The following is a 17060-nucleotide window of genomic DNA, read 5'->3' as shown; positions in this document are numbered from 1 at the left end:
AAACTCGCAGCAGTAAAGGGTTTTGTGAGTACTTAACTCTTATAATTGAATGTAAAATGTATTATGCCCATGGATGGCTTAATGTTTAAGCTCCAGATGGTTCCATGATCAATTAATCAAAAGACACGAATATCCACGTTTAAGACATGTGTCATACAAGCTGTGCAGGCAGACATACTCATAACAGTTGCAAAGTGGAGAGAAAATGTGGATGTCCCTCATGAACAGCGACGTTACATCTGTGAGAGAAGCGAGGCAACAAGAGGGCCTATATAACATGCCTCATTCAGATGACAAAGAGGGACAGACACTGGGTGGGGCAGCATTATTTCAGCTCCCTTCTGACAGTACTCTAATTTAATGAGGCGCAATGTGAGTGCGCGGGTGAATCTCTGTCTCACTTTGTCTGAAGCAAGGTCAATCTGCAAACACAAGAGCATGCAGAGGGGGAGAAAAAAAAACAGCAACAACTAAACAAAGCCCTCGCTTGTAAAGGAAACAAGTGACTAAACTCAGATTACAAACCACCTACAGTGCAAACAAGAAAAGCTGCGCTGGCAGATCCGAGTGTCCCATAATTAATTTGTAAAGGCGGACTCAGTGGACAATGTTTGTGGCTGGATTTTGCAGACAAGAGGACTCTGATTGTGTTGCCCACCTCCCTTAATGTTACACTGCAAATGCTGGCTTCATAGTTGAAGAGACAGCAACCGAGCAACATCAACCATCCAGACTCATAGACTTGGAGAGACTCTAACTCTAGCCACTTGGCTTCTCCACATCCTTCCTTCCTCCATCTGTCTGTCACTACAGACGCGCCATTCCAGGCAGCAGTCGCCTGGCAACATGGCTCAGACTCTGAGCATATTTCCCAGTTCGGGTAAGATATACACTTTCAGCTTCACTGTTATTTCATTAGATCGGAGCATGTGGGTTCCTGTTTCTGCATCTCTGTCTCCAGCCACCTGCTTTTATTGAAGTCTTCCCCCGGAGTGTTTGCTGGGGGAATATTAAAAAGACGGCTGCCGCTGAACGGGATATTATAACATAATTAGCAGGGGATCTGGGCTGGCAGGCTGCACAAAAACAGATGGCCTGTTAATTCTATTAGCAGGACAAATATGACCACAAAGCTTTTAGCATTGCTGGAGTGCTGTGACCTTCAAGCCCCTGGAAGTGTCCCTATACCCAGAGCCCCCTCCAACTATTAGATGATACTTTCACTGACCCCGGACACGACAGACTGGACTTTTTATAAAGTGACTTTATTTGCATGACGAGAAAAAAAAAATGAACAAACTTAGAAACAATTCACACAAAATGTATTTCATTGTTTTGTCCTCTCATTAGTCGTAATATAATACTCCCATCCCACTTGGCATTGAATGGTGTGGAAAGATATGCTTCCACAGGTGTGTGTGTACCAGTCTGTAGCTGCCTCCTTATCAGTTCAATTCAGGTTATTTATACAGAGTCAATTCACAACACGTCACAAATTGGTTAAAAGGTTTTGTCAAGAAACCCAGCAGATTGCATCGAGTCGTTGACTTACAGCATTCACTCCTCCTGGATGAACATGTAGCGATAGTGGACAGTCGCTGGCATTGTGTTGAACCCTTTGCAGCAAACCCTCATGCCGAGCACGCATGTAGCTGCGGTGGAAAGGAAAATTAACCTTGTGTATGCATCTGGTCTCTTGTTAACACAGGCTACCACAGATGTTTTTGTTATCTTGAATGTCTAAGCTACCACATGTAGCTTAGACATTCAACATTGCTAAGCATGCAATGGACACTGTCTGGGCTGATGAAGATCCACTCACCTTGTGTCTGTGGCACTTGTAGCAGCCGGCCTACGTTTTTAATAGAGTTGATAATTATTTGATCATTTGAAGGCACTCAGAACCTGTATTAAGCAATGAACTTTCACCCTCAGAGGATCTTAAAGTATGGAAAAAAAACTGATGGTGACATAAAACCAAAAGTTACTCTATCTTAACGCTGTACAGTATGATACTTTTTACATCCTTCTGTCATATCCACAGAGCTGTGTGCCAGTCGGTGTATATATGTGTGTTTCTCCTCACCTTCTCTCACTGCAGGGTGTGATTGGCGAATATTCTCCTGTAGCTGCAGCCCATCAAGCCCAATCAGAGGGAAGCATAAAGAGGCGTAGACTCCCTGAGGCAAATGCCAGATTGTTTTGCTCGCATGCGTGGCTCCTTGTGATTATTGGAGAAATCCTATCAAGACTCTCCCAAGATGCTCCTCTGGTTGTCCTCCTGTTGTAAGGTGTTGGATTCCTTCAACACCATCACCTTCACTCAACTACCGGTCCACCCTACAATGTACCTTCATCCCACAAGCCCTTATTCTGGATAGAAGCAACAAAAGAAAAATTATTCAGCCGGTATACACAACTGGTTGTCGATCTCAGACTCTGTGGCTGCATTTGAACTGTTCTAACTATAGCTCTTAGCTCCTGTTCCTTGACCTTTCATGAGGTCAACAGTAAGAACTCTATCATGGGAAGGAAAGGAGCAGACTACTGTGCTCATTTCACTATCATTACGCGACATAAACGCCTACAGCCTTCCAAAAATGAACTACTAAGTGCGTGCTCTCATCTCTCCAGTCATTTTGAGGTGGGCTGAGCTTATACATTATGTCATGCAACGGATTGTGGGATTCCTTATAGCTCTTTAGCGCCAGAAAGGGACATCACAAGGTTTCTACGCTAAAGGGGCTATGACAGGAAATATACAGGCTTCTCCAGTCATTGCTAGAGAAATTGCTAGACAGCAATTATGGCAATCGCTGACGCACTTACGCTTTGGCTGGAGAGTCCTTACCCATTAGACATTTTGGATGCAGCCTGTGAACAAGACTTACTTTCTCTGGAACTCCATCTCCGTCTTGGTTTCTCCTCCACTTATCCTGTCAGCCAGTTCTCTCTGTCAGTCATTTCACTTCCCATGATTACCTCCACCTGTCCTAGTTAATTAGTCACTTGGTTTCACCTGTCTATTTAAGCTTGCTTCCCCTGTCATTTCTTTGCCAGAATGTCTCAATCCTCATGCCTGACCCTTGTCTGCTTCTGTTTTTTGCCCAACTGGATTCTGGACCTTAGCTGCCTGCTGGACCTTGGGTTCTGTTTGCCTGTTAACCCGACCTTTTCCTATCTGTGAGTTACCAAGCCTGTTTAATCCCTTTTTGCTTTTTTTTGAGTTGCCAGTATCTCGGACCTGGTGTGGACCTGTGTCTTGGAGTCCCCAGTCTGGACGGTCTCCTGAGCTTGGTCTCTCCCCTGGATTATTTCCCCCGGTCTGCTGCTGCTCCTTGCAGTTTATTCTGCCGGTCTCCCCTTTGGACTCACCTGAAGACTGTCTCTGTTTTGTTTCTACCTGACCCTCATTTGTTCCTTATTAAACCTCCTAAACGCACTCCCCTGTGTTTGGTTGAATATCGGGCTCAGTTATCCTTATTCATTACACCCACTAAACCTTTCAAACCTTTCTTGTGTCTTGTTTGAATCTTTGAAAGATTCTTTGAATCTTTGTGTGTCCACAATTGTTGCCAGCACTAGAGTTAAACATGATACCTTCATCTCAATACGTTAAAAAAAAAAAAAAAAAAAAAAAAGTTGGTGACTGACATGCTTCATGGGGTGTACTCTCCCCACTTTTGTTCTCACACAAAATGTGAGAAGTTTAAGGGCGCTATCTAGTTTCCACTAAATTCTAAAATCTTGATAAATTAAAGGTATAGCAGATGATTTTTCCAGAAAGGAAACTAGCAAGTAACGAGCATGCACATTGGTGTTGCATGGCATGTGGGACAACCATTAAATAAGGTGATCCCCCAGAACTCAAAGCTGAAAGATAGTCCACAGTACCTTTAATGTTAATAAGTAAAGAATGTGAAGATGTTAATAGTCTAAAACACCCTCAAATTTAACATAAAAAATATTTTATAAAGTAATATAATAGATAAAAACAGAAATGACAGACAGGACTAAAATATACTTAGCCTTGGTTAATGTTTGGTTGAAGAAATTTTGACCACAAAAGGTAAACATTTATTCTAGCTTTATTCTGCCATTCTTCAGGTGTATTGCTATTGAATTCTGAATTATTTGTTAATGGACACAATACTGCAGGTTAAAATCAAATTGGGTAACTGCTGGCTGGAACATGGAGAGTGGCAACTGGCATTTTTGTATTAAATGTCATTCTTCTGTGTTCCATTGCAATACAGCAATTATAAAGGACCCCTTTGTTAATGTGGAGAGGTCTGTGGACACCTACTAGCTACAAGAGACCGTCCCCCAACTCTGCTGGTACCCAACGACTGACTGATGAGCTGAACGGTTTCTGTTGTAGATTTAAAAAGCCCAAATTCACAACTTTTTCATTGCTTCAACACTTTGTGACCAAGCACTCCTGGTACAACACTTGGGCTGAAAGGTCACTCAGAGAGGAAGAAGCCATCCAAATGTTGGGCCGGCTTTATTAACCATCCATTCATTTTTGTCTTAATTGTTTTTTTTATTGAGGGTAGTAAAGATATTCAAAATATAATATTAATATTAATTTACCCCCAAAAAACACGATAATGGTACTTGGAATTTTCTTTATCATTGCTTTGACTGTTTGACAGTATTTTGGAGTTATTTCATAATGTAATACGGCTCACATAAATATCTGAAGTTTTTTTACTCCAATTTTATAAATTTGCTTAGCAGATGTACTCTGGGTTCATTTGAGAAGTACTAATTAAAATAATTTTGATGTAGTTTGATATTTCACTCCTGCTGTTGTGGGAAGCATACCTTTTATCTCACAGAAAATGGGAACCCAATGCTTAATATCTCCCTAATTACTCCAAAAGTAAAAAAAAAAAAAAATATATATATATATATATATATATATATATATATATATATATTCCCTTGTTTTTTATTAGAAAACCATGAGGACCAATTCCATGTTTATCAATTTCTTACAGGACTGTTTTCTTATCATAGTCAGAGAAGTTCAGTTGCTTTTATATTAAAGTATTGAATCAGTGCAACGAATCTGCAGTTTCACAGCAGCTGAATGCTACTGGACTGTCCACATGCAAACCCCTGCTCTCCCCCGAATACTGAGTGGAGGTTCTGTCATTTTAACACAGCCTCGCCGTTCATCTTTACCTCAGATCCAACATTTTCCCCACCCAGTTTTCAATATGCCATCTTTCATCGCTCAGAAGATTCCATTTTCTTTCTCTATAAATTTCCCTGACGCATTTTTCAGCCTTTCTCACTTTTTCTTTCTGTCTTTCCCTAACCGAGTGCTGTCTCTCTCCCTCTGAAGCAATCATCCTTCTTCCTTTCCCTCTTTATTTACATGACACAGAGGTTCTCTCCGAGGCCGGTGTGGATGGCAAAAGGCAGGCTTTTACAAAACGGCTAAGGTTTAATATGTTCCCCTTGCTTTTCATCAAAACCCAAGAGCTTCACAGCAGAACTAACAGTCCCCCTGTAATCGTATTCGCCTTGTGTAAATATCATGGGCCCAGGCTCATCTTTATTTTATTAACACCTCTGTCACTAAAGACCCCCGCTGTGGTCTAATATCGTTTTGGCTTCAGGGCCAGTTGATGCCAATCTCATATCGTCCACCCATGGCCTTCACAAAAGACTGCATATGACACAAAGAAGACCTCTTCTCTTGGGTATATAAATCATTGCAATAGCGTCTTTGGTGGGGGTTATTATGGTACTCAACAAAATATTAATGGGGATTTATGTATTATAACATTAATTGAGAAAAGCAAATCAAGACTTCTTTAAATATTGAAAAGTGTTTTTTTAGTATTGGATTCTGATTCTTTTAAATATGCATTGTGGTAAAATGTGCCTGGGCTGAATGGATTCAGTCTTAATTTAGCCCAGGAGCAAATAGCTCTGCACATTGTCCAACTTGGGTGGCAATCAGCAGTCAGTAAAGCCCAAAACGTTCAATGTCCTTGACAGATTTAGGTTTTAAGTAGTCTTGTATTATTACTAACGTGTTTATTCAGACTAGGAGTAATAAGAAGGTTATGAAGAAGTCCAGCCGGAGTCCTAACTTGGATCTGTAACCTGTCATTATCTGTTGCATTGAGGAAACAAATTACAAGAGATGATTTTTGATGCTTAACCTAGCCGGTAATTTAAAATGAACATAACCCAAGAAGGGGTTTAGTAGTTCTTGAAAACCAATCAAAATCTGGGACAGTGGGAAAGAGGCAAAAAGGCGGTGTAGAGCCAAACAAAGCAAGGAATCGGGCTTCTTGTGAATGTCAAACAAGGGGACACACTAATTCATTTTTATACATATCTTGAACCTGTGCATCCTCCTTCTAACGCTTCCCAAAGCAACAACCCATTAAGTCTATATGGTCTTATATTTTTTTACAAGCACCCTTTGATACAAGGTGGATTATATTATGGATTACATGGTGTTGAGCTGGCCTGGTCCTGCTGCAGCAAAGAATCCCTAAACCATGACACATCCACCTTCATGTTTCACAAGTGGCACAATGTTCTTCTCCTGGAAAATTTTTGGTTTATACAGAACATGTTCTGGGCATGTTCTCTAAATAATTACATTTTAGACTAATCATTGCAAAGAACATCTTACAGGAAGTCCTGTTTTATCTGGTCTGGTCTCTCTGGTCTTCTCCGCTCTCTTTCTGATTGTATAGACAGACAATGTCAAATCAACAGCACCATGACCCTTTGGTGGATACCATGGAAGGTCCACATCTTAGGCCTTTATTTAGACTTCTTTTTGCCTCTTGCAGTCTGCCAGGGTGAACATGCTTCCACGGACAGACCTGGGTACGCAAGTAGTTGTTTTGAATGCATTTGCAGGCTACTTTCCATGCAGTGGACTGGAAGATTTCAAATTCATTTCAGATAGCTTTACATCCATTACCAGACTCACAAGCTGTTACAATATTCTTTCTGACCTCCTCAGGAAGCTCATTGGATCATATGTTCCTTCTCACTTTGACTCTTTTGACTGTTTGTTATTTTAACCATTTCAAGTGGGAATAAATGTAGGGGTGTCCTCATTTATTCACAACAACGCAATTAGTTTTTATAACACTTTACAAAAAAATGCTAGCATGTTTTTCTTCAGTTTTTATTGGTTGGTCATAATATTTGATTTGTTTTTCAGCAAAATAAGAACAAAAGCACACAGGCCCTCTTAGGGTAGCCTACGTACATTTTTCCACATTACTGCATCTGTCCATTCTTTTTTACTTTGCTTCCCTATTTTATGATATAATCAAAACCAAACATGGTCAAGCAACACAATCAGCTGAGATACCTTTGAATATATTGTTCACTTGTATTTGTGACATTACAATGGTAAACCCCAGTAAGGGCTGCGTCAGGTGTTCGACAAAATCAAGCAGGTAAAATGTAGGTGTGGGTGGGCTCTCAAATCCAATCTGCTGGGGCATCATTAAACCTTAGGGCGTCCCTGAGCAGTATAGAGATGAAATATGTTTTAAGTGGCAGTTTGTAACTTCTGCTTATTTATAGTCATGCTACTACTACTAATTGGACAAGGGCATTTCACTGGAGCCTCTTCTGCCCCACCCTTGGAGCTGTTCACATCAGAAATTTATTCAAAACGTGATATTTAAACGTTTCAAAGACAGCAAATTACAACAAAATATTAGTTATATGTAGTAGCATATCAGATGTTACCCTGTTAACCCTCTTAATGCTGGTGGCACAGAAAATTAGATAATGTATAAAGCCTTTCCCAAACTAAATTACCACCCCATTTTATATTAAAAAAAATGCAAAATGGGACAAATAATTCAGTTGGTAAGTCAGTGCTACACCTCATATAATAAAACCCCTTACAGTACCACAGGTAACAACCAAAAAATTATTTGTCAATGTTTTATTCACATAAAGAGAATCTCACACTATAATGGCTATAATAACTATATTGCATATGTACATTATTTTCTATGTATATGCTTATTAATGCAATTGTTCTATGTTGATTTGACACAGAAGATTTGTTGCAAAGCTGTAAATATTAGCAACCATATAACTGATTATGGAATAGGAATCCGGGTTGGGAGTAAATAAATTTGTCTTCATCCCACTCCTTTCCTAATTTTTCTCTCTTTTGTATTCTGTAGTACATTATATGTAGATAATATTGCACAATATTTGTTTGTACTGGCTTGGAATAAACCAATAAACTAAACTAACTTAACACATAGTGTAGGAAAGTATATAGATATTATATTCCAAATTAGAATTTCCACAAAAAAAAAAAAAAAAAAAAAAAAAACGATGTTTCAGGATGTCAGCCGAATAATTTCTTTTAAATGGAGGAAAGTTAAAATAAAAAAACAGTAAATCAATCAATTCAAGCCAATGGCACACAAAAAGGGCTATATGAGTCGGAACCAAACTGTTCACATACTGACCTGCAGGGAGCCTCTCTGAAGCTCCTTTTGTTGAAGTCCTTCATTATAATCAACGTGCACCATCTTCCCCACTGTTTTTGCTCTGCAGTGGGCTTCATGTTGTCAGCTGTTTATTAATGAATTCCCTTCAGAGCAGCATATAAAACTCACTGATTGCTGCAGCACAGGTTTCATTTAACCTACTTACCATGTGCCCACTTTACGAGAGCTTTCAACTGCTGAATACTTTTTCCAGAAGGAAAGAAAAAAATTATGTAATTACAGTTTACAATGTTTTTCGGGAATAAATGGAAAAATGATTGACAGAGAAAAAATAAATTAAGAGTAACATAAAAACTAATAGTAATGAGAAGTAAAAAATGTGTTTAAAGTCATCACAGACTGCAATTACACTCTAAATTAGCAGCAATGGAGAAGCAGTGTATATTGCACAAGGAATCATGGTCACAGTCATTAACTGCAGAGACAGCACGCTGATGATTATTATTTCCATCACTGCATTTGTACCTTTGTGCACCATCTGTAATTCACTCCCTGATTTTTTTAAAATATTTTTTTTACTTTGGATCTCATGATGATGTGGTCCATTAATGCAACATGTTTCATCTTTTACTGTATTAAAATAAACAAACAATCAAAACAATCTGATCCACTGTAATAAATTTTGACTCTCTTCTACGTAGAAACGAAAGTTGAAAAGCTGCATTATAACTGCAAGAAAGGACAACTTCCAGATTTGCATGTTCCTAACTTAAGAAAAGTCAGGACAATTTACATTTACGAGTTAAACTTTTAAAAACACAGAAACTTAAGTTCTGTGTCAAAAGCTCATTATAATGAGTTGAGTTGATAGGACAAAACAAGTGCTTTGAACTTAAGAGGGCTGCCAGTTTTTACAGTGCACAAGATTACTGGCTATGGATGCATCCTAATGTTTTTACAACATGCACGGTTTTACCCATTTTGTTACACTCCAACTTGTAATGTAAATGTTTTTATAAAGTCGTATTTTATGTGATGGACCTGCACAAAATAGATTTTTTTTAGGATAAGTGAAATTATATTATATTTATCTCTCTCTCTCTTTGTAGGAAATAGATAACTCACTGACACAGCAGACGTCACGCATGTGGCATACATAAACAAATGGACAGTTATCTCAGCACAGCATGTACATGTGGATACCCTTGGAGTCTGTGATGTTTCACAGTCTGACAGTGAGATGTCTCCTACAGACATGTGACGGATAGACCACTCCTGCAGGGGCGTGTCCTTGCTGGTCTGTATTTAAATGGATGTAACCGATTTGGCCCCTCTCACTTCCTCATTTTTACCTTTTCCTGTATCGCGATTAAAATGAGATTCCAGTACTGAACTGTACCATTTCTCTGGCTTGTTTAGACTAAATGTGTTATAGTTTAGTTTCTGCTACAAGAGTCTTTTAAGACAAAGAAGACCGCTTCTCCAGGGTAAAGTACTGGAAGGACCGCCGAATAGGTTAGAGTTTTTACAGTCCTGCAGCTCTCACAGAGATCCTCCTTTTTCTGAATACATAATGTATTACCTACTTTCAGGATAGAAGGATGATTTTACCCAGTATAACAGAAAGTGTTTCGGAACAAGATTACTAACCATAGCTTAAATGAGAAACTCAAATGTGTTGGACTGGCCTGGTCAAAGTCCAGATTTAAATCCGAATCTGTGGTTCTGACTTAAAGACTGATGTTTACAGGCAAAAACCATCCAACATGAACCAACTGGAGCAGTTTAGCCTTGAGCAATGGGCAAAAATCCCAGTGGCAAGATGTGGTGAGCTTAGAGAGACAGATCCAAAGCCACGATAACAGATTTTTTTTCTTCACAGTCGAAAAAAACAAAACACATCCTTAAAGTTGTGGGCATCCTCTGTAAAAGTAATGGTGCAAACTCACAAACAATTGGGAGGCAACAAAACAAAAATTGCTGAGGAGGGAATACTTTTAGATTTCTGCATTTCTGCATGTCCCCTTGTTGTGGTGAAAAAATACTTGAGAGTGAGTGAAGAACATGACAAACATTCAAATTTTACAAGTCTAAATAATTCTCAGGTGCAGTGGGAGGGATACCAGGAGGCTGACATGGAATAAGTGTGGGAGTCAAAAATCCTTTGCATTTTAATGAAAGCTTTGAATTGAATATAAACAAAGGAATGAACACACAGTACACAAAGAAAAACAAAAGTAGTAAACAGGTCTGGCTCTGTAGGTTTGAATGGAATTTTAACCACATGTGAGGTTTAGTCAGTAATAATAATACATAGCAAAATGTATTTTTTTATTTAGTGAAACTGAAGCATCCTCCACAATTATCAGCACCTCAGGTAAAGATGTGGCACAGATTTATAAACAGTCATTCTGGCTGAGCACAAGTAAAATATTGATATTTGAGTTCAGTTAAGTCTAATAACAGAAAACAGTCCTATTTCCAGGATTAATAATTTTTCAATAAAATCTCAAAAGATTCTGTAAACCTATACAAACAAGTGTTTCTAATTGTACAGATGAAAACAAATTAATAGAACACAGCAAATTAATATTGTTATTTAAATTTACAACATAAAATATGTTGATGTGTTTGAATTATGTCACCAAATGTTCTAAATTGACACTGAATACACCCCTCTACACAAAACCTGCTGCACAGATACTCCTGTTTATGCAAATGCATGCAAACAGTTAATTTAACTGGGAAATCCTTAGCACTTGTTGGGCTCTGAACTAAATTGCATGGTGACTGCGTGATTATCTCTTTTCGTACCGATAACCCTCTTTCTCAACCTGAAAAAAGAAACATCTTGTCTTTGTAAAGTTGTTGTATTCAGATTAATTTGCTATAGTATGAGCAATATGGACACTATTTCATTAAAACAATAGTGACAAAGGAAATATTATCTTGATATGACAATTATTTATATAAGGCTCACTCAAACTACTTGGAAACTTTTATATCGTGGAAATTTGCTTATTGGTGCTGCCTCATCTGTCAGGATTCACCAACACCTCATATCTGCTCAATGGGACTGCACACAAAATGAGGAAAGAGTACTCAGTAAATGTATTCGTATCCCTTCAACTTTTCTCAATATGTCAGGTTAGAACCACAAGCTTCCATCCATTTTGTTGAGATTTTATGAGATAATCGAATACAAAGTAGTGCATAACCGTAAAATGGATTGAAAAGGAAACAGGGTCTTCAACACCTTGAAAAGGGTTTTGTGCATTTGTATTTAGCCACCTTTTACTCTGGTACCGCTTAAAAAGTCTGTTGCCACCAGCTACCATTAGAAGCAACTATACAAGTAAATAGTGTTGACTTGTGTCTGTTATTTTGTCGCAGAAATAATCCAGCTGTTTAGTGACTTAGAAGTTTATTAGAGAACATTAATGAACAATTGGCATCATAAAAACCAAGAAACAAGGCAAACAGGTCAAAAATAAGTCCGTCTTCTTCCGCTTATCCGGGGTCGGGTCGCGGGGGCAGCAGCTTCAGTAGGGAGGCCCAGATGTCCCTCTCCCCGGCCACTTGGGCCAGCTCCTCAGGAGGAACCCCACGGCGTTCCCAGGCCAGCCGGGAGACATAGTCCCTCCAGCCGGATACAAGCGGCTGAAATGAGTTTTCTCCGTAGTGTGTCTGGGCTCTCCCTTAGAGATAGGGTGAGGAGCTCAGTCATCCGGGGAGAACTCAGAGTAGAGCCACTGCTCCTCCACATCCAGAGGAGCCAGTTGAGGTGGCTCGGGCATCTGGTTAGGATGCCTCCTGGACGCCTCCCTGGTGAGGTGTTCCGGTCACGTCCAACCGGGAGGAAAAATAAGGTAGTGGAAAACTGTAAAACAGAGTTAATTTATCTCAGCCTTCTTTACTGATTTAGTTTTAAAAACTGACAAGGTGTTTGCTCAAAATGTGGATGAACCCACACATTCTTGCCTTCATACTTGGGACCTTGTGCTAACGTATGTCATTGCAAAGGGATAAAAGTATTTCCTTACAACCGTGTCCTATCTGACCATTTTTTGATAACATACGAGTTTAAATAAGTTCTCCACCCCACAAAAAGGTTTCATTATAGTAGATTATTATCAGATGATGCTGTAGTACATTTTAAAGAGTCTGTCACCTATTTAATCACCTCAGTGTGTGAAGGTGATGTCAGCAGCCAACAGCAGCAACAGAATCATAGCAATAGCTGTGAACATGACACACTTCCCTCATTTCCCTCATGAATATTCTTTCCTCAGTAAACAGATATGTACCATAGGCTTTTAAGGTAGCTGTTATTACACCTATACTTAAGAGACCTTCTCTTGATCAAAATGACTTAATTACAGACCTATATCCATATCTGAAGCAGCTCTGGTGAAAGTAACTAATGATATTCTCATAGCCTCAGATAATGGACTCATATATGTACTTGTCCTAATAGATATCAATTCTGCATTTGATAAAGTTGATCACAATATTCTCCTAGAAAGACCTGAACCTGCTGTAGGGATTAAGGGGACAGCATTGGACTGGTTTAAATCTTATATGTCAGACAAATTCCAGTTTGTTCTTGTGTAAATTATAAATCTTCAAACTCCAGGGTTACTTGTGAAATACCACAGGGTCCAGTGCTTGGGCCAATTCTCTTTACTATGTATATGTTTCCAATCGGTAAAATTATCAGACAGCGTGGGATTAATTTCCACTTTTATGCTGATGATACTCAACTATATTTATCCATACAGCCTGATGAATCCAACCAATTACTTAGACTACAGGCATGTTTTGATGACATCGAAACCATAGAAAACCTTTTTAACCAATCTGTATGATTTGATTGATTAGACTTTGTAAAGGGCCTTTAGATGACATGAATTGTGAATTGGTGCTATATAAATAAAATGTAATTGAACTGAATTAAAACAATATCCCAAGGTCCAACACCATCATCATATAGAAATACAAAGAATATGACTCAACTCTAAACCTACCAAAATATATGAACTGTCCACCTAAACTGAATGGTGGAGCAAGGAAAGACTTTATGACAACAGGTCCAAAGCAACTCTGAATGAGCAGAAGGGGATACACATGTCAAGTAGAATAATTTGTTGACAGGATAACTGTTTATGATCATGCATTGCACAACTGTGACCTTCAGAAGAACGACATCAACAACAATAAAACCATTGTTGGATGTGAGATTCTGCCATACATGTAAAATGTTCTGTGTGGTTGAAAACTAAGGCTGTACATCAAACAAAAACAGCACCCTGAAAATACCATCTCTGTAATGAAACATGATCGTGGCAGCAACGTGCAGTGGGGAAACTTTCCTTCAGCATGGACAGGGGATCTTCTCAGAGTTGAGGGGAAGATGGATGGAGCTAAATAACAGGAAATCCTGGATGAAAACATGTTGTAGGCTGCAAAAGACTTGGGGTGGAGGTTCACCTTTCAGCAAGACAATGGCTCAAAAGATTCAGACCATGGAATGGTTTGGATCAAATGCCTCAACTACAGTTGTCAAGGAGAGACGTGGATCTGCTGAATCAAGTGGAGTATATGTGGTATTGGGTAATCCATCCATCCATCCATTTTCTAACACGTCTGTCCCTTGTGGGGTCATGGGGGGTGCTGGTGCCTATCTCCAGCTGTCAATGGGTGAGAGGCGGGGTTCACCCTGGACAGGTCCCTATTGTGTAATCTTCAGCTATTATTTAGAGAGAAAAACTGGTAAAAGTATTTTAGTCTAATGCTGAAGACCAAGAGGTGGACAACCTATTGTTGCAGGAGGATTACATTTTAGATTTTTGCTTCCTAGGTATATGCTTGACAGTTTAACAGAAACATGGCTTGTGTTGCAATCTGGATGACTTGTGAAGAGAATATGAGATGACCTGGTTTGGCCCATTAGCCCATAAGAGCAATCAGGAACTTCTGCAGTAGGCAGCAATTGGCTTTTTGAAGAATTCATGAGGTGATACAGAAATGTCTTATAAGCAGCAACTGTTACAGAGTCAGCTGGACAGAAATATTTTACAACTAATGAAGGGTAATAGCCCAGAAGATGGACCAACAATCCTCACAGTGACCTTTCAGGTGTGCAGAGGCTTGTGTGTGTGTGAATGTGTGTGCTGAGGGAACAGCATGCATGGTAAAGGCAGATACAGCAAAGCCTCTTGAAGGACGAATGACCTCATACATCACGCTGGCATTCCTCTGCATGGTGGTGAAATGAGGGATTTTTGGTCCCACTCCCTGCACATTAAAGCACACACACACACAGGCACTCTGTGTTTATTCCTCTGTATTTCTTAAGACCCTCATTTAGGCAACTTATCCCTTTAAACATCTAAGCTGTCTCACTACAATATGAGTTATGAAATTTGTTTAACCTTTATTTGGCCCTGTTTTTTAGGAGGCAGATCCAAACCATAGATGAGCAGAGAACAACCTTAGGCAGGTTGAGCTGCCTGAGCTGGCACTTTAATTACATTCCCTGCTGGGCCTTCTCAATGATGGTGACAGAGTTGAAGTCCCACTTTAGGTCCTGGGATATAGTGGATCCCAGGAAACCTGAAGGTTTCCACAACAGATACACAGCTGTTGAGTATGGTGTGAGTATGCCTGGTTATGTCCTCAGCAAACTTTAAGAGATTGGCAGACGGGTCTCCTGAGGTGCAATCATTGGTGTAGAAGGAGAATAGCAGTGGGGAGGACACACACCCCTGTGGGCCGCCAGTGCTAATAGTCTAATAGAGTGCTGGATGTGAAGTTCCCCAGCCTAATCTGCTGAAGCGTCCATCTTTTCACACTCGTTACAACAGGTTTAGCAGATTTCAGTATTTGCTTGAATGTGTTAGACATGGGATGTATGAGTGTAACAGTTTTCCTGGGAGCTGCATGCTCCCTTAGATAGTCTGGGACACAAGGCTATGGCACAGCTTATCAGATAGCACCTCAGTAATGACACAATATTTTACTGATGACATGTGAGGAAGTGTAGAGCCCTTGCATGGGTATGTTTCTAGACTTCTTTATAACGCTAATGGGAGGATCGGTTTGGGCTGTTGCTACATTCCTTTTCCCTGCGTTGTGTCCGATCAAAAGCCCATCAGCACTGATGTGTCTGTAAACATTTCTCTGACTTTCCTAGATTAAACCACTTAAAGTATACATTTCTGTTTTGTGCGTCATATATTCAAAACACTCTAAAGTACAAGTGTGGTCGCCTTAGGGGAAAAGAGCTGGATCTTCCGAAGGTGTTTAATATGGTGCCTGTACTTTGGAAGTTCATGGCTGAGGTTTGCTTTGTTAAAGTCACCAAGAACAATGATCAGGGAATCTGGATGTTTTTTCTCTACCTTAGTTATCTGGTCAGCGAGGTGAAGTAACGCCTCACTGGCCTGAGGGGGAATGTAAACAGCGATCATGACAAACGACGAAACCCCCCACAGTGAATAAAATAGGTTAAAGTTAAATGAGGGCTGCCTGATTTCTTCTACACTGTACCATTTAAACACCAACTTTCATTTATGTAGAGACAGAGCCTGCCTCCCTGTGTTTCTCCTGTGAACTCCAGTATGTGGTCTGCCCAGAAAAGATTAAACCTTAGTAGGTGAAGTTGCACTGTTCACAATGTGCTCTGTGGGTCAGGACCAGAGTGCGAAATATGGGGTGGTCCGGGGGGGCTCGACCCCCCCGATTAACCCATGAGACCCCCTGAAAGCCTCAAAAGCAAAATTTAAAGGGGGTCCTAAATTGTGTCAAAAAAATTTAAAATCCAATATTTTTTGTCACTAATGGTCACTAAAATGTTTTTAAGCTCAACATGTCCAGTATTCAATTAAATTATTTTTTCACAAATATATTCTGTTTTTTTGCCAAGTGGAACCAGCCAATCCTGTTTGCGTATGCAAATTAGCCATGTGCGTGCGCAAAACAGAAGAAAGATGTAACGTTGACAACAATTAATACTAAAAATGTTTAAATTTTAGTATTAGGGACTGGTCTTATCTGTTGTGCCTGTGCACTTTATCTGTTTCACTGTTGGTGAATGAGAAACATCCTCTCGAATCCTTGTATGTCTGGTGAATGTGAAGAATTGACATTAAAGCTGACTTTGGTTTTGACATTATAATGTTATAGGCCTACTGCATATTGAGAAAATTTAGATCGGTATTGCGCAACAATCGGGAGATGAGGACCCCCCCAAATATTGACAGGTATTTCGCACACTGGTCAGGACTCAAAGGCCAGCACATCTGCTGAAGGCTGGGTCAGTTCTGTTGAGCAGAAGCAGGTCATCTGTTTCACTGGGATGAGCAGACTGAGTTCTCAGCTCGCAATGGTCCAGCATGGAAGAAGCTGTGACAGACAGGATTAATATTCGCCCCGCCCACTGGCTAACATGGGATAATGTTCTCTTAAGACTTTTTAGAGAAATTTCAAAACAAACTAGGGATATAGGGCTGCAGTTGATCAACCAGAGTGTGGTAAACAAGTTGCAACATGTTAGTAAAGTTATTTCTGCACTTTACAGCAAAA

Source organism: Fundulus heteroclitus, chromosome 16, assembly GCF_011125445.2.
Source record: "Fundulus heteroclitus isolate FHET01 chromosome 16, MU-UCD_Fhet_4.1, whole genome shotgun sequence".
NCBI classification, from domain to species: domain Eukaryota; kingdom Metazoa; phylum Chordata; class Actinopteri; order Cyprinodontiformes; family Fundulidae; genus Fundulus; species Fundulus heteroclitus.
The sequence above is the reverse complement of the archived record's forward strand: the minus strand, read 5'-3'. Positions refer to the sequence as shown.